General features: G+C 42.5%; 1 protein-coding gene across 1 annotated transcript in view; it reads right to left on the reverse strand.

Moving 5' to 3' along the window:
• LOC306933225 (ADP-ribosylation factor-like protein 15) overlaps positions 1-23,874 on the reverse strand; it is a 178,375-nt gene that overhangs the window by 35,289 nt on the left and 119,212 nt on the right. The window lies entirely within an intron of this gene.

Raw genomic sequence — 23,874 nt, forward strand, 5'->3', positions numbered from 1 at the left:
TGGAACATCTGGAACACATCAATAAGGCATCCATAAAATTATGATAATCGATATGGAGAAAAAAAATTAAAGAAATTATGGCAGTTAACAGTATCTTGTAACCGAATCCTTCCACTGACTTCAATAACACAAATAGATTCCAGTTTTGCACGTGCAGTTTTTGTAATCACTTCCAACAGGTCTGTCTCCTATTTGAATTACAGCGATTGTTGCGACCTGCATATCGGTAGATGAATTTGTTATAATACTTCCCATATGACTGTCATTATGTTCGTCATGTACTGTATGATATCAAACAGGGTCAACTTAAAAATGTCCTAAAAACAAGTAATGTGTATGAACCGAAATACAGAATCTAGAAGGTCTGATGATGGCAACGTACACTTGCAAGGCCATGGACAATTGGACATATCACCTGTTTTCATACGATGACATGATCCGCGCAGAATAAACCATGAGCAGGCCGTACAGCGCTATAATCAGATGTCCTACATGGTAACGGTTGTTAAGAATAAGACCCAGTGGAAAACACTTTCCCCCTTTCCTTGAAAGACGAGCATATCCCTTCTAAGACATCTCCATGATTCATGGAAAGGGACCCTGTCGTCAGGGGGTGGGGTGGGGGGGGGCATTCAACAAGTCTAGGCACATTCATGCCAACCAAGCCAATGCCCACGAGGGGGCCACTTGGTTCTAAAAGTGGCGAGAGATGGGGCGCGGGGGATCAAATAGCCAGTTGTTCCTGGAGGTGTTTACCCATGGATAGGCTCTTCAGAGGCAAGAGAGCAGGTGATGCTCCGTCTCGGTCAGACACCGACTGAAGCAGGAGAGCATGAGGGGAGCCTCGCATACAGACAAAAAGAAAGGACGAAAGTCAAGTTCAAGAACATGTCTGACATTCCTTGTACAAAATGACTAATTGGTTTACTCGTTCAGGGGAAAATGATGCACTTGACTTCAGTGAGGGTTGGCTGAGTATAATCCAGCCAGAGGCGGGGCAGTGTTATTTCTCTAGGTTATTCAGGGTGCCAGAAATACTGCCGTCATTAAAATTAAAGGGCATTTGAGGTCACAGGAAGGGGAAGCACACATATGAAGAGGGGGGGGGGGCAAAATTATATTAACAGCAGAGCTCTGCAGATATTCCCCCCCCCCCCCCTTGTGCATCGGATAACTTTCACTGGAGATACGCAGGTGCTTTTCAGCAAAGATGGTCCGTTTAAAAAAGCAAAATCACTATAACTCTGAAAGAAAAGAAAACTAGACGAAGAGTCTGAAAACCCCCCTAATGGTCCCTAGAGGCAGTGCTGCTCACCCAACCAGATCACAGTGGTTTGAAGTGATGACATTAGCAGCGTTTACATGGACAACATTTCTTCCGTCTGGTTGAAATCATTTTGATTAGACATTCCAACTTAACAGTTAATCTGCGTCACACGCCACAAAGCATTTTTTGGACATAAGCAAAGTGTTTTTGCCTGTTTGTTTCCACCAACTTTTCATACTTCAACTTTATAAACAAATCTCGGAATTACACGATGGTCATTCATGAAATTATGTACATTAGGGGATGGTCCCATCCACACATCATGTGAATCACTATTGTACTTTTGTGAGGACAAAATGGTGAATGAGCCAATTAAACAAGTGATCCATGTACTGGAGATTGCCAGAAGGTTTGAGGCAGCACATCAAATCCCACAGATTATGGGACTGATAGAGGGGTTGCTCATTTTCTCCCTCTAACGGTAACCTTGTGTCACCAGGCTTTCAACCACCGAGGAAAGCCTGGCATTCATTCTAAAACAGCCGTGATCCGGTTTAGAAACATAAAAGCCAGTAGTAGCAAGATATTATTTAATTTGATTTGTGACCAAAGTGGTAGACGGACAGACGGACGGAACCGTGGTTCTTCATTTACTGTTTTCATTTATTTTTAATAATTCTTTTTGAGGTTTTAGTCTCTTCTGGCCTCCTCCTATAGGAGGATATCTTTTCCAAAAGAATTATTAAAAATAATTAAGAACAGTAAATGAAAAGACCACAGCCCCTCATGTATTGGAAGGACAGTATCAGTCACCAGAAAAAATGGGTCTGTATATGAAGGGGGCGGGGCAGCTAAAAGGAATATCAAATATCTAAATACTGAATTAAGTAACTTAAAAACCGTCTGAGGTGTTCACATAAGGCTGAGTAGATGATAAAATGACCCAAAGGTTTTTTTAAAGTGAAATATCCCTTTAATTTTAAAGTGAAATATCCCTTTAATGGAACACTATACCAAAAAGTCAAATTTTGGAATATCAAACAGTGGATATCCCTGCATTTCCAATACAGACAAATTCAAGGAAAGTAACTTCTTTGTATTCATGAATTCCATATATATCTAAAAGGAGTATTACTCTGACACACCATAATCTACTACAGTACAAGAGCAATTTTAGCTGGTGTTATTTGCTTGGCACTGGCAGTTCTTTTTGGGGTACATCCTGCTCTCAGTAAATAACTGCTTCACCAGGATGACATTAAATGATTACATGACTATGTGCTCTCACTGGCAAGCCTCTCACTGGCATGGTAGTGACCTCCAGCCACTGATTCTCTTTGTTCTGAATCATTTACAAATCATGACCAATATTGTTTATTATTTAATGTGTACAGTAGATTGAAAAAGTCATAAATGTAAAGACCAGAAGAAATGAATACTCATGAACTTTATATTCTCTTCAGTCACTTATTTTTGGACACTAATAATGTCACCAATGCTGTGTATATAGATAAATGTACACACATTTGTATAGCAAAGTAATGCACACTATAAAGATCATACTTGAATGCATACTGTATGTAGAAAAAGGTATGCTGCTGATTATATGCCACCATTAATCTGACCAGACCATGTTGTATATCAGCATTGTGTTCAGTATGAACATAGGGCCTCAGACAAACATTCAAAAAGCTGCACACTCTGTGCTGCCATGAGACTGGTCTTCTCTGCTCTAGTGTCCTTTTTTCCTCAGGTTCAATCCTGTTCCTGCAGTACATCTTGACAGAATGCCCCTGCCATCCTAAAAATATCAGATCACTAAAAGCCCATCACCTTTCCCTTCAACGCAAGTCAAGAGAACTAGGTGTTCCACAAAACCAGCTCAGTGACTGGTAGAGGAAGTAATGTAGGCAAAGAAAAGACAAAAGTCATGCCAAAATGCCACAATTGAACTGGGAGTGCAGGAGTGGTGGATTTAAGTGCTACAGAGTGACTGACCATGTCCTTCTTTTGTGTCCCGGAGCCAGAATGCATCCTCTACAAGTCCCCTGGCTCGCCTAGGCCTCATTCAGAGGTAATGTACCAGACAGAGAGTAGATTACACTCCTTTCTCTCTGCTCACCCGAGGAAGCCCTCCCAACCTGTCAGCTCGTCAACTTTCCCCGTTTACTAGCATGGTGAGACCGCAGTCACGTTGTATGAATTTCAAGAAGCGATAGATTCTGCAGAATCAAATGAAAGACATGAATGGCAATACAAAAAGTAGACATCTATGAATCAATATGACAATGAATTTTTCCCACGATCTTTGAAGTACAGGAGTTCTCCATTTATTTGAGTATTGCTGAATAAAACACATTACTCTGGCCATGTGGCTCTCCAGTCCAAACAAAACAGAAATGATGTTTGGAATCAAGCAGAGTAGGCTGTGAATCAAATCATGAGCACAATCAACCAAATCAACTTGGAGTGAGCACTTTGGAAAAGGATCTCTGGAGACAAAGCGAGTAGCAGTGGTCAACTTGTGTATTAACAAGTCCTTTGAAGGCACTCTGAAGGACTCCACATTGGTTGTGCGCAGTGAACTGAGTCAGGACCCTGTGCACTGTTTACATACACTCACTCTTCCATCTCCCACAACAACGGTGATGGAGGAGTGTTGGGCAATGAGGCGTTCAGGGCCAGTCCATGGCCTATTTGTCTCCAATGCGGCAGCAGCCGCTCAAATGCAAATAGCTGGAAAAACGTATTAATTACCCTTCTCTTGACTCACGACCCTTCAGTTGGAAATAGCACACTAGCCCAGGAAGGGAGAAAACAAATGCCTCTTGACATGATTTGTAAGATGATGTGTAGTGAACATAATTGACACGATAATTACCTTTAAGTGTTCCCTCTCAAATGTGTAGAAAAGGAATTTGGGGGGCAAATAGTAAAATGTAAAGTTAAGTGATTAAGTGTATGCACTTTAACTGAAAGCATTAGATTACAGGCATACATTTCCTAACCCCCCCCCCCCATTGTATTTTAGCTGGCAAATCAGTTATTCTACATTTTCCTTCGACAATAAAAAGACAGAACGGTGTGTGCTTTCTGGATTTTGTTAAATATAAGACACAAGCAGAAAGCTTCACATTTTCAGCTTGCCCAACAACTGATGTTGTTCATTTCCAACACACACACCCACACACGCCGATTTGCGCTGATGTTGGGTATGTTGACGATGATGTTGTTGCCTCCGTCCTACTCCTCCCAATCACCATTAACCCGCTGACAGGTTAGTGTATGCGTTCAGTCAAACCGGATGCACCGCGGTGGATTCAAATCCCTCGACTTTGCGGTGGTGGGCATTTACTTAACCTCTGTACCACCTGAGCACCCAGAATGACCCTGTGTTGCAGAAGCCTTCAACATTGTTTAATCTCAATGGAGGACCATTGTCAACAAATGCAGCAGTCAACAGTTTATACAGTAAATCCATCTCCATTTCGGCCCTGCGGAAATTCATAAATTCACTATCAGTGAGCCGCACAGATGGTCTCAGGACCCTTTTACCAGTGACTTAGACATTGGCACTGTCACGAAGTGACGGGCAGACAGAGAGAGAGAGACAAACAGGAGAGAGGGGGTGAGAGAGAGAGAGGGAGAGAGAGAGAGAGAGAGAGAGAAAGAGAGAGAGAGCTGGCATATGAGTAAGGTCCACAGGTTTGGCACCCAGCAGGGCAGGAGGAAACAGAGCCAAAGACGGCTGAGTGCATTCCCAGCCCTGGCAGAACAAATGGAACTGTTGTTTGGGTTCAGAGGAGCTGGCCCTCGAAAAGGACACGACAGGAACTGGGAGGGAGGGGTGTCTGCAAGCCAGACAGGGACAGACGAGGACACTGAAGCGGGGTGGCAGTATTCTTGCACAGCTCACACCACCCACACCAGATCCGACGGCGAAATCGAACAGTTCCCAGAGGGGGGCGCTTGTGTGTGTGTAATGTGTGTGTGTGTGCGTGCGTGTGTGTAATGTGTGCGTGCGTGCGTGCGTGCGTGCGTGCGTGCGTGCGTTGCGTGCAGGGATAAAGGTAGAATGATAATCTGGAAGATGTAAACCAAAAACCTGAGACAACTTTGGGAATCTAATAAAGCAACAAAATGGCATGGCAATAAGACCACGATGTAAAAACATCATTTAAACACACGCTCTAGGCATGTTCAATTATTTCTCTTGCACCACTGCATCCGTCGCAACATCAAAGGGATGTTTTTTTTACTTTGCTCTCCATGAAAGTGACACGGTAAAGTCTGATTAACCAATTAAGGAAGGTGTTGAAGCTGGGGGGAGATTCCTCCACCTCAAAGTGTCTGCGAGAGCGACTGCCGTCGCAGCCCAGTTGTTGCTCTGACGGTTTCCCCATGCAGTGGCTCTTTGACTGCGCGCTCTCTCAAGGCCTTTAGGGTGGTCTAATCTACATCAGACGAAGAATAATGTCTCATGCGGCTCAGACAGCCCAGGGGACGTGTCTGTCATCTGGCACGATTAAGACACGAGACGACTCTGAGAACGATGAGACCGCCCAGATCAACGCGCACGATCAAGCGAGTGAACACCTTGACAGGATGCGAGATCCACTTGGGGTTAAGATATTGTATGATGACTGGGCTTTATAAGCTTAATTTTAAACGTTGCTGCATTAAAGGGACATTTCACCGCTGGAAGAAACTGCAGTCACTCAATGTTAATAGTATTGTAGTAGATAACAGTAGCACAATTTGAAATTTGCACCCTATGGCCAGAAAAATAATGAAGTCTGTGTGTTTGACTAGGGTTTGACTGAATAGCTGTATTCCTAGAATGACCATAATGCTTTGGTGCACTATCCCTCCTTAACCGTTTATGTCCATGCGACGTATCCACACGTCCTAGGGAATCCAATCGAAGGATGCATTGGACGTGTGTACACGTCCTAGCGCATCCTCAATGATATCAGGCGAGGGGAGAATATTCAGATTTTTTTCCGATACGCCGCTGTTCTATTTTCCAGGTGTTGCCGCACGGCCTCCATCCGGGAATCCGTGGGCGTGGCTGGCCAGCCGCGCGGTAGCGCGCCGCATCCTGTGGGTGTTGCTGTGCGGCTATGACGCGCGGCAATACTGTGCCGCGTCGCTGCGCACCCGCTTCACATACGGTGTGTGTTGGGCTATAGTTTCTATAGTTCCCTAGCCTGTTAGCGCGGCAGAAATAATGCCTTGTCTCTCCTAATCCAGGGCGCTCTCCGTGGTTTTGATCTGATGGATATACTAAGCGCTTCATTTCTGCTCCTCGTCCGCCTCTCGATCAAAATATGAACGCTTTGGAGCTTCTAGTGATATCCATGTTATACTCTCAGGCACCATACTGTATGTTATCCACGCTGACTGAAGAATGCTTGAAATAATGCCTCAGCTTTCCACATAATTCAGGACGCCTTGTGGCACACGTGGGTTTGAAAGCCTGTCAATCACATCTCCATTTTCCGCAGACATTTCTCTTAGTGCTTATTTTATGCCCTGTCTGTCTGTGGACGGCGTGGCTCTGGCAGTTTAACAGCTTGCACTTGGCTGGGAGGATAAAGGGATTCTGAATTTTTAGAGAGATAAAGTGTGTGAGAGAGCATGAGAGAGGCAGAGAGAGAGAGAGAGAGAGAGAGAGAGAGAGAGAGAGAGAGAGAGAGAGAGAGAGAGAGAGAGAGAGAGAGAGAGAGCATGTGAGATAGAACAAAAGCATTTAGACACAGGTCACTTCTTTTAAGTTTTAACAACATGGAATGTAACTCCTGTGGACCTACTGTACACTGACACAGATCATGGACAGACATGCAATATAGCAGTCAATATCAATATAAAGTCATTTAACAGTCTGAACAGGCCGACTCCTTATGCCAGGGCTTCGTGGAGAAAGGAGATTGATTTCATTCTCTTTAAGCAATGCAATAAGAAAGTGAAATAATATGTGCATCCCTAATGCCCCTCCCATTTTCAACAGTATTGGGTAAATAAATATCCTGATAGTTATTGTTACTGCATACATAATTATGTACATATTTGATGACAATATTGTGCAGCCCTCTTTCCATTTAAGATGTTAACTTAACATATATTGTTATTTTCTGGTTAAAACAAAAGTTCCTTAGTTAAAAGGTTAAAGCACTATATTCTGATAGTAATCATTGTTGTTCAGTAAAAGGGGGTTGGTTCAGATGGGTGGCCAAATGTCAGCCAATCAGGAGAGAGTCTTCATCATTTCACCTGTTTCCTGTGTGAGTTCTAAAAAGGACTTTGTATTTATTGTTTTACTAAAGAGCTAGAGAGACTTTATATCAATGAGTATTTAACATACATTTTAACAAAAGAAAATCACTTAATTCCAGAAAGCTAACAAGTTACACTGAATTGACGGCACTTGATTTAGTCATAGACAAAAAAATAATTTAGTTTTAGTCACATTTTTGTCATCTAAAATGAATTAACTTATAATGTTAATGTTAAATCGGTCGGCCTCATGGTGGCGCTATAACAGCCCACTTTACGTTTTGGCTTATAACTCTTGAACCGTAGGTCGTAAAATCAAAATACATTTTCCCTGGATTCCTTGGGTCATGACGCATCTCCCCATATAGGCCACGCCCACGGGTGGGTTACTCAACCAAGAGCCAAAAGCAATTCCATTTTCATCCATAGGGGGCGCCACAAATGCGAAAAATGTAACCGCTTGTCAAAAAAATATGATTTTTGGGGGATAAATACCCTCCGAATTACTTACGCATGATCACAGGGGTGACGTGACATTGTAATTGGCTGGCAATATTAGTGGGAGGGGCATTTGCAAGCTACTGCGGCAACCACACTTTGCAATTTTTCAAAATTGCGACTTTTCTAGTTTTATTATTATTTTTGTGAAAAAAAGGTAATCGACGAATGTTTTTGTTCATAGTTTTAGTCGGCAAAATGTACACTGCGGCACACAAGAGAAAATCAGTAGCAACATTTTCTTGAAACTAGAGGGGCACATAAGTGCAAATCACAGATTTCATTCAGATTCAATCTGTACAGCTGTGTTATATTTGCAAACGTGTGTAATTTACTAATTGTCTCATCCTCCTCCTGGATTTAATTTTGCCGGCATGCTTCTCATCAAAAGGATCATAACTGGTGTAGAATCAATGGGCTGTAAGCCAACAATACGATCTTTGACAGAATAGCCTATATATCACAGTTTGGTCGTCACAAACAAGCAAATCACTGGCTTCCTTCAAGACAGGCCTAAAAATGCACCTGTCAGCAGGTCGCCCCCACCTCTTTATCCTGATTATCCCCTTCCGATTTACTTCGGCCCCAACCTGTACTGTATATTTCATGTTTCGAGAAATTTCATATGTTATTGTTTTAAATTATTATTATTATTATATACCCGAATGGAAACAAGACTGCAAGGTCTTTCTTCGGTGAAATCCTTTTGGACAAAATGCTTGACTGTACATTGTGCTGTTTGCATTTATATGTTGTCTAATAAAATATTCAATCAATCAATCAATCAAACTCGTTATCAACATTTAGCCTATAAGCAGAGGACCTCTGACTGAATAAATACTAATTAAATACTAATAACTTGCTTGGGTGATACCTTTGATTAAATAGAATATTAAGTGCCTAAGTAAAACGTGAAATCTGAGCTCCCTCAAATTATTGGAGCAGCCAGGACCGAATACTGCCAGAATGTTAGGGCTAGCATAGAAGGCCATCTGTTATGGCAGTTTGAAGAAGAACTTGTGTTTCTATCATTACTGGTCAACACATTTTTTCCTGCCAGTAGTCGAAGACTCACGAAGCTGGGTTGAAAACGCAGAGGTAAAGTCAGTGACATACTGTATCACGACCACAAGGCACAGGCGCAAACAGCGTTTCCGCATACGTCACAGTCTATGACTTGGCGACCCGAACTGCGCAAAAAGTTGTGATGTTGACACAGAATTTTTCAGAAAACGTACAGGTATAGGTCAGGATTTAGAAGGCGTTTTTAGAATCGCCCTCAGTCCTAATTCCTAAATGGCTTAATATTTTTACAGTACATACCTTGCCAGAGAACTACCTTGTATGAGGGCATAGTGTAAAAAACAAAAGTATAACCTTGCTTGCCCTACTATGAATTTGTTTTGCTTAGTGTGCACTAAGCAAAGGTGATAAGCAGAGGCGCACAAAGTAAATCACAGTATTAAGTAAAACATACATATTAAAATCCAGGAAAAGACAACACATATTATACTAAGTCATGATTATCCCAGACAGACGATATCAAATATCACATCACAACATCGATATATAATATCAATATACCTGTAATACTATATCAAAAAAAGAAAAAAAGACTGAACATCTTCATGTTTCCACCCCCATCCTGTCACACACCACCTCCTCTTTCTGTCATCTGCAACAACAGGTAAAAAGCCACATATTTGTTTATCGTTGAGATTATGCTTTTTGATGCAGATGAGTCTCTGACTATATAACCCCTCCCCCCCACCCCACCTCACTCTCGCACATCTCTTTGTGCAAAGCATACCGGCTTCCACCTGGACGGGCTTCAACTATGTGCCAAGGGGATATCACGGCAGCTCCATATCCTCTGTGTGACAGTGTAATTCCTGCTGCCCTGCAGCTATGTCTGAAAACTCAGACAGTTTACATGTTCATGTAGCTACATCGTACTGGGGAAGAGAGCAAACCTGCCAAGTATTTATTCTACTGCATTCATTTGAGTTCTGGCACACGTCATTTAACCCCTTCAGCGGCAGCCGTCGTAGATGTAACAAAGTCAGCAGGGGGGAGTGGGAGGGGGGCGTGTTTCCTCCTTCATCCAGTGCAAGCTACAGCAACCAAATTGCACTGGGGCTTTTGATTGGGTGTCATGTCCTCTGCTGTGTTTCTTATTAATATATAAACATGGCCGCCTACAGATTTTTGGGAATTGTAGTGCTGATTGACAGAGTAATGATAGTACAATGTGGATGAATGGATCTGGTGTAGTGTCTTGTCAAGTTCTAGACATTATTTTAACGCAGGCATGCAAAAAGAAATCCTACTATAATTAGGTAATATTGTATTTCACATTTGATTATACTACAAAGGGATAAGGTAATGTGAGTAAATTACTTTTCCATCAATGTTAGCCCTAACATTAAGTCAAACGTCCCAAAAAAAAAAACAGATGCGGGAAATGTCTCTACAAACAAACATTATATTAAGTTAATTATGACATCTGTCAGACAAAACGCTTCCCCCTCTGGCTAAGCTATGAGGACATAATAACATGGGAATATCTTCAAAGTGCTTAAAGTGCCAAAATTAATAAATGTGAGGTTAATAATCCCTATACTTATTTGATGGGGTCCCCCAGGGCTCTATTCTAGGTCCACAAGTATTTCCCACCATAACAAATGTCTTTGCCAAAAACAGCCAATCTACAGTTGGAGGCAATCGATATTGTCCTTTTCTTTTTGCTGAGGTTTGCGTGATCTGCGCAAAAGGACAGTTAACCCATTTTGGGCGGGAACCCCTTTTGGTGTTTTAAACATTGTTATAATTTAGCTATTGAAAAAGATCTACAAGCTCATAGCGCGCCACCGAGTGGCGCGCTACGAGCTTGTAGGTCTGCTATTTTTGAAGAATCGTGAAAATATTTATTTCAGAAAACTGGAGGATTTAGAAGGATTTTTTTAAATGTTGAGGTCAGGCCTAAATGGGTCAAATGATAAGGGACAATATCGGTGGCACCCAACTGTATATAAAATATAATTACTAAATTATCCATTACATCATAGTTACCAAGACCAACTACCATAGTTATCATAGCAACAACAATCACAACCAGCATCTGGAGTCTTCCCAATCAGGGTCATGTCCAACCAAGCCCTACCCTCTACTAGCATCATTAGTTATACATTATAAAACCCACAGACACACTTAACCTCATTCAATGTCAAAGACTTTCAAAAGGATCCCATTGCATCGAGACACGTTGTGAGCTTGTAGTTCAGCTATTTTCGCTACATTTGCGCAACACTGTTGTACGACACTGTTGTATGACGAAGTAGGGCATTCATTTACCAAACGACATAAGAGGTTGAAATACAGACATACTGCAACAAATATTGCGACCACAGGTCGCATTTACTATGAAATCGTACATTTCCCGTCAGTCATCCCCATACATGGGAATGCCCCCATATATGGTGCCCAGGTCTCGTGACATCATCAGGGATGGAGATCCCTGATGTCATAGTAAATGCGACCTGCTGTCGCAATTAAGCCCATATATGGAGATCCCTGATGTCATCAATATTGGCCAGCAACTCAACATCTGACCTCAAACCTCAAACCCTTAGATCTCCATATATGGATATATGTCAGAACATTCCATATGTTGATCCTTCCCCATCCATCCTTCCTCTTCGTTGTCTCCCTTTTGACTGATAGCTGTCCATTTAAACTATAGATGGGCCTGCCCTAAAGTTATTAGTGCAGCCGCCCGCGCCCGGCAGCCGGCGAAAACTAGAGTTCTCCCCGCTACCACCCTTAGATCTCCATATATGGAGCTGACCTGTTCTGACATTCCATATGTTGACCTCATCAAACCCTGTACACTCAAGACATGCTCCTTATATGGCCAGTACAGAATTCATTCCATGTTGATCTGACCCCCCATGACAAAGTGCCAGCACTCGCCTAGCAGTCTGCTGTCAGACTGCTCACCCTTTAGGGTGAGGTCGCTTCTCGCCCTTAGGCGTCTTACTGGTATTATATTATATGATATAATATTATATTAGTATATTTCACACTCAACACCTAAAGCATGCCTTCCAATCTGGAAGGGGTTCCCCTCTTTTCTTTTCCTGTCAATGGTTTTTTTTTTTTTTTTCATGAGAGTTTGATTTAGGGCTTTGAAAGTAAACTTGACTTCACTTAACTGATAACAGCAGCACATGCTGTAGCCCTTAGAAACTCTGACGCCGTAGTGGCTTGGCACACGTATAGTGTTCATAGACTTACAGCACGGTATTGAGCATGCATTTTGTACATGCTGTCTTTTATCAGCTGTCTGGCTGTGGAGACTAGCAGGACTGTACATGCATGCCGAGGACTGTAAATCAATTATGTATGCAGTCAGTAATGATCTATGCAGCATTATAATAGACTAGTGATCCACTTTGAAAGGCTGTCCATTTAGAACTGCGATAAATCTAACCTGTCTTGGGCATTTTAGCTGGAATATTCTTTTCTAAAAGGCTGTTTTTGTTTTTGTAGCCAATCACAGACTAGATGGAATACAATGTACTGTGCATGAAATGATGAATGAACATGAAAACAAAATTGTATCAAAAGCGGTGAACTAACAACAGAAAATGCTGTGGGGCAACAGTGGCTCAGGAGGTAGAGTGGCTATTTATATATTTGTTTGTTTGTTTGTGTAAGTTGGCCACAGGACAACCAGACTATTGTTATTGTCAGTTTATTGTATATTATGTTTTTTAACCCATTTAGGCCTGACGTCGGGAAAAAAAAGTTTGCTCTGAAAGAATATATATTCAAAGATTTGTGTCGCATTTTCACAATTTTTCAAAAATTGTGAAAATAGCTAAAGTATAGCATAATGCTTAGTTAAAACACCAAAAGGGGTTCCCGTCCAGAATGGGTTAATACATATATTTTATATATATTTATATATTTTATTTTAACTAACTAACTACTAAAGAAAGGAAAGCAGCTTCAGTCCAAAAATTATAGCTTGAGGCACACCACATAATGAGGAAATATAATAGCCAGTGAAGATTTAAAATGTTCCGTCTGACAGATCATACGATCATCCTCTGCAAGAAACAACAGAACCATGACTAATTTGTGATGTCACAAAGACCAACTCTGTCACCACCCGCACAGTAAACATTGGACTGTACACCTAGTCCCATGATGACCCTTTTATTAGTTTGTTTATTTGTGCTCCGCTGCTCACACAAATTGATGAAGTGCCGTGTAAATGATGTGGCAGAGACGGTTTTTGGTCCAAGCCAAAACCAACAATTGTAAAATTGTAAATTGTAACAGGCTGAATATTCGTTTGTTTTCTCACTCAGAAACTCACATAGTCATGAAGTTGAAGTTGAAGTTCAGGTTGCAGGTTTGGCTGAGGAGAGCAAGCTGACAATGTAGGACTTGTCTGAGTAAAGCGCTGCACTCATCATGGGTTTGATGGACTTGTACAAATAAATGGACAATCCTATACTACGTATGCTGAGGGCTCTGTAATAACCTTAAATGGGTCTGAGTGTGAGCTGAATGCTTGCTATATGACAATGTACCATTGTACCAACATACCATGCATGTCCTCCTTCTCTCCTCTATCCCCAGACGAGGTCCTAAAACTAGTGACATTCACTAGACCTACCACCTGTCCTCTCGACCCCGTCCCGTCTCTAATCTTCCAGACCATCGCACCTGATCTGCTCCCCTTCATCACCTCCATCATCAACACGTCGGTAACCTCAGGCTGGGTCCCATCAGCCTTCAAGTCCGCCAGAGTAATGCCACTCCTCAAGAAACCAACTCTTGACCCCTCATGTCAAGAACTACAGACCGGTATCACTCCTTTCCTTTCTTTCTAAAACTCTTGAACGTGTTGTCTCCAACCAGCTCTCTCTCCATCTCTCACAGAACAACCTGTAGGTTCCCAACCAGTCAGGATTAAAAAAGGCCCACTCCACGGAAACTGCACTGCTTGAAGTCACAGAAGCACTACATGCTGCCCAGGCTGCTTCTCATTCTGCAGTCCTGATTCTTCTAGACCTATCAGCAGCATTTGACACAGTGAACCACCAGCTGCTCCTAGACACCCTAGCTGATCTAGGCATCGGTGGGATGGCACTAAAGTGGTTCTCCTCCTACCTAACCGACCAGACCCACCAGGTTTCTTGGAAAGGTTTGCTATCATCCCCCCGAACCCTCCTAACTGGGGTCCCACAGGGATCTGTACTTGGTCCCCTCCTTTTCTCCCTGTACACTAAATCTCTAGGCACTATCATCTCTGCTTACAATCTGTCTTATCACTGCTATGCCGATGACACTCAAATGTTTCTATCCTTCCCAGCCTCACAAGACTGAGCTTCTTAGATAGAATTGTATGTAGACTTATAGCATTTTATGTAGACATAGCCCTATATAATATATATGCGTAGTTTCATTATATAGATATTCCACTGTTACTCTTAGCTTACGTATGATTCATGATAACTACTTTTTTGTTGAGTGGTGTAAACCACTCCTACAACTGGCTTTTGTGTGCATAAAAAAATGACCGTGGTTGCTATGTTCAAAATAATTTCTGACGTAATTAAATCACACCCGGGTGAACTGGATGACCGTAGCAACCGTGGTCATTTTCTCTGCGCAAAAAAAGCCAGTTGTGAAATCACATCCAGGTGTGATACATACATTTATCAAAAATGATAGCTTTTTTTACTTAACATATTTTGTGTGATTTCATTACGTCAGACATTACGTCAGACCACAGCTGATCATGCTATATAAAACCTTACACCACTCAGTTCACACGGGTGTGATTTTTATGTATATGATAAGTCGCTCTGGATTAAAAGCCTCTGCTAAATGCCTAAATTGTAAATTGTAATGTGAAACGTTGACTTTGGAGAGAGCTAAGAAATGGGCTAGGGCACAAGATGAGACATATGTTCATTTTTAAACCGATTCTCCATTGTAGACAGCCAATGCCGAGCAGACTTGTTCCCCTCTAAGCTAAGGTTATCAGACTAAATCTGCAAAAGTAAAATGACCTGGTCGACTGTTAAAGCCCCTGTGAGAGTTTGTGTCTGGTTTCTAGGCTCATCTACAATATCAACTGGGACTGGATTACTGGAATATACTTATCATGTATATATATATATATATATATATATATATATATATATATATATTTATCATGTGCCTGATGTATCATCACACAATATGATTTGAGTTAAAAAAAAAAATCAAAAAGCTCCATAGCCCCATTTGCAGAGTTTAAATGTATGAAGGCGCACGTATATTGTTACTGAACTTAAACAAGTGGAAACCTGTCCACAGAATCAACATATTACTAAATGGGATTTTAAACCGAAATCTCTGCAATGTTCACAACACTGAGAGGATTTAGGGAGAGTTGTTCAGGTTCAGACACAAGCTGTAATAAGGTCACCTTTTATCCTCTGAGACATGGATGTCTGGGAAGCACCCATGGGTGGGGTCCTCTTGGGCATGCTCTCTCCCTGCCTCTTCCCTCTCTACGGCCAGACGGGCCACAATGCTGTGGTCCTGCCCTCCCGGCCCACAGGTCAGCGGACGCGCCGATTACCCACAAGACCTTGACACAAGGCAAAGCTGTGCGCTTTCATCTATGTCGGTGGGTCGCCCCTCAAAGCCTCGTTACAGGATTGGCGCTCACCAATTAGCACAGCTCAGGGTCAATTAGCTTTTGGCAAGCCGCCGGGGGCGTCACATGGCACCAGCTTTGTGCTGATGGTACCTGACAGGCCCACAGATCAGTAATGTCTGCCATGCAGGGGGTAGGTTGGCTGTGGGTTGGACAGGGAAACAAAGATGTGGCGGGTGAAGAACAAAAAAAGAAAAACCTCACTCCCACACATACGTGCACACAGTCACAGATACACGCAATGGGAAAGCGTGCATGAGAAATGCTCATTGGAAGGTTTGAAATATCGCAGTGGAATGGCGAAAGAGTGAACTGGCCGAGCTATCGCTTTGTGACAAATGATAGATTTAGCACGAAATAAGAAAAAAGACTTGCAATGAAGGATGTGTATTGTGAAATGTAGAGTACTGACTTAGAGCCGGGGTGGTCTCATTAAATCACTGTGAAGAAAAGAATCACAGTCATCACAGTCATTATAACATGATGAAATTCAATGACAATGCTCTGGCTGGGAAAGTACAAGAAGAACAAGGCCTTGACACAGCCCCGATGACAAGACTTGTCAAGGGTTTTTTAGGTTTTGTTTGTAAGTTCACAGTCCTGAACAGTCCTACTACATCTAAGTTGTCATGCTGCTTTCCTAGGTATGCAGAGACGTTTTGTTAGTGAGGCCTGGTTCCCTTAATGTTTTATCCAGAGTGTCCTGTCCAGAGTGTTTGGGGGGCTCCCATGTCAAAGCCTTTTGAAGAGATGAAAAACATGGAAAATGAAGTGGCTTTATGGGGGGAAATCCTACTTGTGCATGGCTCCCCTGTGTTCCCAGAAAGAGTGGAACATGGGTACAGTATAGAGCCCAACCGATGCCAGATTTTGGGGTCTATGCCGATTCTGAATTTGGGAGGTTAGAGTTTTGAGCTATTTTTTAAAGGTTTTGATACTTTTTGAAAAGCTGCCTAATTGCCGATACCGATGTCATCAAAAAAAGAAGTACATGGTAATTTACAAGTGGTTCAATATCATTATTATTATCTATCCAAAATGTTCAATAAACAAAGTAAAACAAATCTATACAAAATCAAATCAAATAATGGCAGATATATCAGGCAGACCGATATATTGGTCATTGAATTAAGAGTAGAACATCTGGAGGCGCTTGTGCCATGAAGGAATGTTAGCCATCAAAAGGGACAAAATACAGAGCATCTTCTCATCAACGTGACTGTGTCTGTTGGAGGGACACAGGTGTGGACTCTCAAAATATTTAGATAAAAGGAGGGTTGCCAGGGCAGCAAATCATCAGACAGGGGAACTGGTCAGGATATTTCAGCCTGTGCTTCTTACAATGCACATCAACCACAGTATCTTTGGCAAGCATCACATAGAACGAACGGTTCATTCTTCTCCACAGACCAAACAAACCTCCTCATTGTTTGCCTTCAGACACGTGTTAATATGATTATAGAGTATTAAAAGGGTGGGGGGAGGGGGGGGGGGGAAGCGAGCCAGGGCTGTCCATCTTTTCCTCATCAGCGATGCAAGTGCTTGATATGGCTGTGTTGTAGCACGTCACCGAAATAGATAAATGTGTATGAAAACACAGGCAAAAACCCATGGCCTGGATACAATCGCTGTGCTGATAAAAACGGCCTCAGACGATGGGAGGGGAGATAAACAGGAGAGAGGTCTGGGGGCATTTGCGTTCCGCCACAATACCTTTCTCGTTTGCGGCTTCGCGTTTCCTCGGCCCCGTCGGTGTGTAATCTCTGCGGCCGGCGAGATTAAGTATCTTAGGTAACGCTGGTTTCAGATCTGTATCTCCCTTCAAAACAGCTGACCAGGAAGCACTCAGTCTGTCATTACCACAATTCAGTCCACACTGTGGTTTTCCTCTTTGCATCAAATCCACTCTTTACAATTTCCTTCCCCTCATGTAAGCGGGTGGTGTTGTTGTTTTTCTGGGAACCTTTTCAAGCGGAGCAGTGTAAAGGAAAGGATAGGGATACAGCGGCGTTCATGTGTGGGCCAACTACATAGTGTATAAGTGTAGCGGGTCCATGGCTGCATTCCTGAGGGTGAGCAATGCAAGCACATCACACTATGCTGTGCGAGTGTGGCAGAGGAAAACCACACACATAGGCCTGTCATGATCATGACATTTTAGTTGACTATTTGTATTGTCATACAAATAGTTGTGAGTAATGATTTCATTGTTGTTTTTTTGCATTGAACATTTAGATGTGTAAATAAAAATCACACCCGTGTGAAGTGAGTAGTGTGAAGTGATTTATCATCGTACATCATCATGACGTACAATGTCGATTTGCTCAGACACATATGACGTAAATTCTCCATTCTTTGTCAATGGGAATTTAATGTTTCTGTTAGGACAAAATATCCGAATTTGCTCAGATACATATGACGTAAATTCTCCATTCATTGTCAATGGCATTTAATGTTTGTGTTAGCACAAAAGTCTACACAATAGCTGAATATAGGAGGGGCTAGGGCACCTAAAAAAATAATCACATTTTATATATACTATATATATACTTTCTGTACACTAAAAGTGTACAGAAATATACAGTACAAAGAAATGACAATGACTGGTACCAATAACCAAAATAATGTAAAGTAGGCCACAAACAAAATAATTATGATAAAAGTGTTGAAAATCGGTTGTTTTTGCTACTTTTGAATTTATTTTTATTGTTTTGCCCTGAATTAAAAAAATAAGGACACCATGTGTTTAGAAGAGTGTGGACAACGTCATGGAAATAATGATGGGAATATGACATTAATGTTAATCTCATCCAGCTGCTTTTTACACGGATGCACGGAAACGTTTCTAATGGTTATGCAAAAAATAATTGCGATTAGCTCCAAATAACTGCAGTGAGGCGATTATGTAATCATTGTGACAGGCGTATAACCACAGACAGGACAGGTTTGTTGATGTGAAACACAACTGTATGTGACTTCTATGAGAGTGTGTGCGTAGTACGAACGTGCACATCCGCACAGCTGCTCATAGATGGGCGTGTTGGAGCGACACACCTCGTCTAGCAACACTCGGGCGCATCTGGAGGTCTTGAAGAGGAGACAGGTTAAAAGAGTGACTTAATTATCCAGCCTGGATACCAAAGACCCGCAGATGAAAACATTCCCCATCTCTCCTTTCTTCTTAGCTTTTTTGTTTTTTCTCTCCTTCCTGTCTTGGTGTTTCTCCCACTCACAAAAAAAAAAGAAAAGAAAAAAAAGTGTTAAGACGCATGCAATCCACATGAAAGTCTTAAACGTAAGTGTGGAACCATCGTCGGTTTCATAATTACTTCAGGAAAGCATGCAGTCAAGGCAGTCTAAGTTATCGGAGCGTGTACAATATTACATGAAGTGTGAATTATGTCAATCAAATAAAAATCAAAGAAAGAGTAAAGACCACAAACTCCCTTTTTACTTCAACCATTTACACCCCGGGAGCATCATTCTGGGGGGAACATTAGCCAAAAATAGCAGAACTACAAGCTCACAACGCATTGCAAGTTTTGCAACAGAACGTACACAGCAAACGGTTACCACTGGGAGTGTAAAAATGGACCCTGTCCCTTACTCAGGATTTTACAGCGTAGCCGAGTTTGCCAAATTCTGAGAACTCACAACTTTATGTATAATACATTGTAATGTTTAGGAATCACAATTTTTTTGGCAAAGGCAAATTCCACGCAGACCGTTGTCTGCAAACATTAAACAGACCCGCATGGGATGCTAGACAATATCAACAGTTGAGCGTACAGAGCAGTCTTGGCGTACGTAGATATATTTGAAAGGCTGGCCACCTTGTCACAACATTCTGTTTGAGCCCAGAAGACGGAGACAGCGTTACCCTCTTATTGTCATGGAGAGTAGTGCCTCGGAGAATCAGGACACAATGGCAGGAAAAAACGTTAAGCCTGGTTTATGCTTCATCGTATGACAGTGCTGGAAACAGCGAATCTACAAGTTCACAACGAGTCACGTGTCATGTGTACAGTTGCTGGGGTGGGAGGGGGGGGTAGTGACAATCCACACTGCCAGGTGCATTCCACACTACTTCAGTGCCACCTGTTCAGTGTCTTGGTGTATGAATAGTAAATCAAATGGAAAGGGAAGGGTTGTTTACCCATAAAACTTAAAAACACAGTCCCCAAACTGGTAATAGAGAGAATAATTTAGTTTAGTTTAGTGTGTGCGTGTGTGTGTGTGTGTGTGCGTGCGTGCGTGCGTGCGTGCGTGCGTGCGTGCGTGCGTGCGTGCGTCATGGTGATCACAAAGTGAGTAGGGAAAAGCAGCTCTATCCAAGTTTGATGTCTTAAGTGGGCTCAACGTCCACCTCAGGAACACACACGCACGGACGCACGCACGCATGCATGCACACACGCATGCATGCACACAGACACACAAGCTCATTACATCCTCAGATGGAATATTTACCCCCCCCTGATCACATTCCCCAAACCATCCTCCCCTCCCTTGCTCCATGCATGCACGCACACATGCACACACACACAGAGCAGGTCAACTGAGAGATTAAGACTATTCAAATGGTGTCATGGAGATCAATGATCAAACAAGGGGTCGAGTCCCCCACCCCCCGATACTCCAACTCCACCCACTATTTCAGCGAGCCCGATAATAGAGACAGAAAGGCTGGCCAACAATCACTTCCCATTCCAACGTCACGACCAAGCCAGCCTCTGAAGCCTGAGTTGTAGTTGTGCGCGACACTGACAATTGCTGATCTACAAGCTCACAACCCGGTGCAGCATGACACGTTGTGAGCTTATAGATCTTCTATTTTCGGTGCACGACACTGGCACGCAACTAAGTATAAATCAGGCTTTAATCTGTGGTGGCAGGCTCACCTTATGGCCGAACAACAGCTTCATCAATCACTGAGGGCCCCAACTTTATTCATTCACTAGGGAGGAATCTCAGAAAGGATAAATCAGCATTAGCCTGATGTATTTAATATGACATTATACAATGATGGTAATCGAAATAAAAATACATAAATGGAGTTGTCAATGAGGGTTGTATAACTGAAGATCAAATCTGACTTGATCTTAAATCTCTAACTAGCTTAATACCTTAATTAGCTAAAGGCAAATTCCCTCACGATGTGTGCGGTAATTTTGACACACACACACACACGCACACGCACACAAACACACACACACACACACACACACACACACACACACACACACACACACACACACACACACACACACACACACACACACACACACACACACACACACACACACACACACACACACACACACACACACACACACAGATTTATGAACAGAGCCACCAAAGTCTCCATGCACTGCCATTTTTTATGCAAAAAGTAATTTCCCAGAGACTCGTTGTGCTTCTCCCGCATGTCTCCAATCTCTGTATGTGGCATCATTCTATATCAGTAAGTGCTCCATAAAGTGAAATCACACATCTCTGGTGATTCTCAGCTTTCTCTCCCGCTGTGCAAAGTGCGCTCAGATTTCCACTGTGCGGCCGTGTCTCTCACAAGAACATGTCGGAAGAACAATTTGTTGGCTCTCGCATCATTGCGTGAGCCACATTCCGACAGACCACAGGAGAGAAGAAACTGGCTTCGGAAGGAGCCCACTCAACACTGAAGCCTCAGTTATGTTTTCGTCTTGCGACAGTGTCGCGCGTCGAAAGCAGCAGACCTAAGAGCTCTCAGCGCAGTGCGGGAGCGACACGCTGTGAGCTTGTAGATCTGCTGTTTTCGGCGCACGACGCCGCCATACGACGAACCACAAACAGGGCTTCAGTGTGGGGATTAGGGAGGCTGCTGCCGTCAGAGGACGAGCCACTACCATGAGTTATATGCTTTCAACGTGCTGGAGAGGGTTCAAGTTTTAGCAAAAAGGAATGCAGCACATTTTCATTGGGACATTGAGAGCGAGGAACGGGGACAAAGGGAGAAAAGACAACAGTTGATAGAGTTATGGTCAGAGAAAAATGAAAGAGACAGGGGGGGGCGGTGTACTGTACTAGTGCCTAAAGGAGAATGCACAGCGTGTGGCATCAACTGCAGGTGTGTGGCATCAACAGGAACCACCAAAATCCTGAGTTTATTTAACTCAGAGATTGCACAAATGTACAGAAATATGTACACTTTTGGACTTACAAATGGATGAATTAACACAGCCACAATCACCACAATGGTTAAAGAAATGGAGAAAAAAAAATCTTCTAAGCAATAAAGCATTACACAGCTTTTTTTTGTTTTGTTTTGAATACACAATTTTGGTTGGTCAGTCAATGCATTCTGTGAGCTTGCATTTCCGAAAAGCAGACCACTGTTTTCCCTGTAAACTAACGCAATCATTGTTAAATCCAGATTTTATGTAATTGATTTCATCCATAAGTAGCCGTGAACTGTCGGGAACCAGATTTGGGAAAGGTTTGAGCACAATCAGTGACCTTCACTTATAAAGTTAAATATTTAGAAAAGTATGTGTGAAAACTGGAGGTACAGTACGTCTGTGGTCTACTGGCAGTGTGAAGAATACATTTGGCACTGATCAGTCCAGCGGTTTGCAAGATTAGCTCTGGATGCGCGTGCGCACACACACACACACACACACACACACACACACACACACACACACACACACACACACACACACACACACACACACACACACACACACACACACACACACACACACACACACACACACACACACACACACACACACACACACACACACACAGTCATATGATGTAATGATGGAATATAAATAACTTCTGGAGAGTGCAGAGTTCGGCAGAGTTTACCCAGTTCAGTGTTAGACAAACCTATAATCTATCTATGATATAAATGGAATAACCTTAAGATTGTGGCTAATATTAACAACCTCAGCTTGTACATTGATTGGCATACCCGGTAGAAAGCGTGCTATTGAAGCCTGCGCTGCCAGTAGTGATCGCCCTACTCTGTATCGGTATACAGTGTGCTATTAAAGCCCATGATGCCAGTGGTGAGCCCTACCCCGCCACCTGCCGGCTTTGTAAATCTGAGATCATCAACGCCTGTAGTGACATAAATGATATACCGCCAATAAAATGCACTTAAGGGAGCTACGGTGTGCAGACATTCTTTTATTTTCTTTGGTCCAGCACCAGGCTGGTTTATAGATGTACTACTATGAACTGCTAGAAAAAAACAAGAGACCAGCAATCACTAAAACTGTATATTAAATTTGATCAAAAGAAAGACAGACCAGGTTTTTGTAATGGCATACAGGCATTACGTGTTGTAACCAATCATAACATTGACATTGGTCTCTATGCCATAAGTAGCCCTTGTTGTTAATAACTTTTAGGACAACTACATGGTTTCCTCAACCATGGCCCAGGCCCAGTAGGCATCACATCACAGTACCTCAGAATAATAAATACTAGTGTCTCTACACTCTTGTTGGTTTCTAAGCAAGACAACTGAAGTCTAGACTTGGAAAATTGCTGCTCGGAGCACAGGTCTCCTCCAGGCCAGGTAGGTTATTGTGGGCCAGCAATGTTGATGGAATTTGAATAATCAGACAGTTCCACCTTGATCACATGACTCTATAAATAATGTGTACCGTTTTGCCAAAATCTGTAAGAGGAATATCAAAAGAATTGCTTTGCAAAAATCTGTCTCCTGGTGGCGCTATAATAAGGCAATGTCAAAAGGGTGGCATTGTTCACCGCAGTGTTCACAGAAATGTACAGTAACTCAAATATTTTCAAATATACAGTATTTTAGAATTGTTTAAAGCAGGACATATTTACGTGACTGCAGGCAAAACAGAAGTTGGTGGGAGGGTGCTTTATTTTCTACTTGTTTTCAGAGCTTCGGATGTACAGACTGTTAGGCGGAAGCATTTGAAAGTTGTTGGAGCCAACACATCTGTCTTTAGAGACTAGGCAAGTGCATACACTACAGTATACGTGTGCAACTGCTACCCGACCGCCACTTTGCACCTGCGGAAAAACAGTGCACTATGTTGCGGTAAAGCAGGCCTGTGCAATTACAGTACATGAACACATAAAA

Source organism: Electrona antarctica (genome assembly GCF_951216825.1).
Source record: "Electrona antarctica genome assembly, chromosome: 12".
NCBI classification, from domain to species: Eukaryota; Metazoa; Chordata; class Actinopteri; order Myctophiformes; family Myctophidae; genus Electrona; species Electrona antarctica.